The sequence below is a fragment of the Lontra canadensis genome, unplaced genomic scaffold (assembly GCF_010015895.1).
Source record: "Lontra canadensis isolate GAN:19392208 unplaced genomic scaffold, GSC_riverotter_1.0 scaffold2, whole genome shotgun sequence".
Classification (NCBI taxonomy): Eukaryota; Metazoa; Chordata; class Mammalia; order Carnivora; family Mustelidae; genus Lontra; species Lontra canadensis.
In genome coordinates this window covers 10,857,572-10,860,528 of record NW_022630996.1, presented here as the reverse complement: position 1 = coordinate 10,860,528, position 2,957 = coordinate 10,857,572, and positions in this window count along the sequence as shown.

Genomic DNA, 2,957 nt, shown 5'->3' with positions numbered 1-2,957 from the left:
CTCCACAAAGCTTCCCAGGTGTCCTCGGTGGTCTGTGTTCAGCCTGGTGCTGAGCACTAACGTGGACACGTGGAGCTAGCATCTAGTTTTAGTTAAAATCAAACTCAGCTTACAGCAAAGAAACCTCCAGGTCACAGACATGACAGAAACCACAAGCAAAGGCAATCACAGGTGAACCTTCTTTTGCCGCACTTCAAGGTAAAAGGATGATCAGAACTGACCGTCTGACCCCAAAATGTGCAATTATCAAGACAGCCCTTTGATCTATGATTTATAACAAATCCGCTAATGGTAATGACCCTCCATACACTAGAGGTGCACAACAGGGGAGCTCCAGCCCAAGCCTGGGGAGTCCGGACCCTGAAGCTCTCTCCCAGTTGTGTGGCGCTTGGGGTTTCTAAAGCGCTTTCACCAGCTGGGCTGGGAATGTTTCACTCAATCAAGGCTTAAGGAGATAAATCCATGGTTTCAAGTCACAAAACCAACCCATTGTGCACTAGGGTGATCTAGCTGCAGGCTGAACCTGAACTCTGCCTCCAGTCTTTTCCAGAGGGCAACACCGCGGGGGGGGGGGGGGCAGGCCCTGCTTCTCTGGTTCTGCAGAACGTATTAGAACTGCTGACCTCCAGGGTCCTCTGCTCTCAAGCTGTGAGTCAGGCAAACCCTGGTCTAACTGGTGAAGCATCGTTTTGTTTTGTGAATAAAGGAACAGAAAATACTTAGTGGACTCGCTCCCTCCGTATTTGTCTCCCTAAAACCTCTTCCCATCATCGGCTGAAATATGAGGTCTGAGGAACAGGAAACCTTTGCATCTGCACGAGCAGCTTTCTGTTTGAAGGGAGAGAAGTCCAAGTGGGAATAGAAAACCGGAGCTGTGGGATCTGGACAGGCTGAAGTCAACGGCTAAAGTGCTTTGAAAGCCATACTCCCAGGCCTGGCAGAGGCAGTAAGCACAGAGCAGAGAGCTCGGAGGACAGCAAGGTAGAGGCTCTCAAGCAGCCCAGACTAGAGCCAGGAGCCACACCCATACCAGGTATGCAGGCTGGGTGGGGGGTTCCTGAGCTGCACTGGCTTAATAGCTTCCCCATAAGCTGCCCTTGCCCAAAAGAATGGGAGGAGTCTTGCTGGGGTTCTGGGCAGGTGCCGAGCAACTCTTGTGAAGGAGAAGGAAATTCAAGTCTTGATGTGACTGACCGCAGGATAAGAGCTCATCCTGGAGGGTCTGGGTGGCCCAAGGAGTAACTCCAGGATGAATGTGGCCTGACCAGCACTCAGGATGGAGTGAAGGCTGGGGAGAAACAGGCCAGGAAGGGGCAGGTTTGGCCACTTGTATTTGCTAATTTCAAAAGGTCAGAGGTGAATGGGATTTGGGTTTTTTCTGTTTTATTTTTAGTTAGTGTTGTGGTTTTGTGTTTTCAGGCAGTGTGTTGTGGAACCCCACAGAATCTCAAGCAAAAGCCAAACAAAAGGGAGGTGGATGTCCAGCCCAGAGCATAAAGGAAAAGCGAGAAGACAAAGCTTTTCAAGTGTTCTTTGTTTCTTTGCAATCCTTAAAGACATTCCGGTAGCTGTGGAGACCATATTGAGAAGAGAATGGGTAATAAAGAGAAACTGAAACAAAACTTTGAGGTTAAACAGTGAATTCTCTCACTCAAATGAAACACATGACAGCTTCTTAAATGTCCTACAGAATCTGTGGGGAAGATTATTTGCTGTTTCAGTGCAGAAGATGGGGACAATTGTAAACGGACAAGTCTCGGTTTTCTTCATTTGAAGAGAGGGTTGCCAAGGTAGAAATTGGTAAAAATGTGTAACTACTTATCAATCTCTGTTGTTCTCCCATAATGGAGCCATATAAACCCCTACTCTTCCTCCAAATCCCAACAGAATGGGAGCCAAGGCCTTTGTACCAACTTCATGATTTTCCAGAAGTAGGTCACCGGAGTACCCCCTACACCTGCACCACCAGGACTGGGCTGGAGCCCAAAGAGGCCCTACAACAGCTCTTCGGAGCATCTGGGCACCAAGGCCACCCCCGTCAGCCCTCGGAGCAGGAGACCCACCCCTTGCAGGCTTCCCTGGAAAAGCAAGCTTGGCCCACGGGCTCCCGCCCTCCTACCGTCCACCAGCAGAGGGCGCTGGCGGCTGGCTCCGGTCCGCCTCCAGGATGGGAAGGAGACAGAACAGGCGGAGCCTCAGTGGCAGGACAGGGACACCCGCCCCGGTGGACGGGGCAGCTGGAGTCAGAGGCCTCAGACCCTAACCTCATCTCGAGAAGCTCCGCCAACGCACAGAAGAAAAGGAACACCATGACCTCCCTGACTGCAGCCCAAAGAAGGAGGAAGAGCACAAACCTCACCTAGCCCGGCGGTGGGAGCCAGGACGCCTAGCTCTAAGGCAAAGCAACAAGCAAACCTCCACACGGCTCAGCCCCACAGCGGGCAACGCCTGGCAGCAGGGCCTCAGCTCGCAGCTGACCAGCTTCCTGTTGGAACATCTGCCTCTCCAAGGGCAAAGGGTGAAAGGAGATGCTCTGCTGCACGCACACGTTCCAGAAAGAGATACCAGGTGACCATGAGAATATTCTTTTTTAAAAAAGAAAGAAAAATGAGCAAATATATACAAAATACTGTCACTCCCTCCTGGGCCAAGAGAGCAGCCATCATGCTGCATCTCCTGCTTCCTGAACTTGCGTCCCTGCCGCCTGAAGCATGCCCCTTGCACAGCCCAGCACGCTGGTCTCTGGGGGCACTTGTGCCATGACTCAGTGTGGCTCCTGTCCGGTCTCTGCTGCTGGAAAGAGCCAGAGTTCCCTGGGCTGTCTTTCCCTGAGGAGTCCCCACACTGGCCAGGAGCAGGAAGCACTCTGCTCTGTCTTCGGGTCCCGTCACTCCACTCCCCCAGGGTAACAGGATAACAGGATAACACTGCCTCCGTGGGTGTCCCTCGGCGGGTGG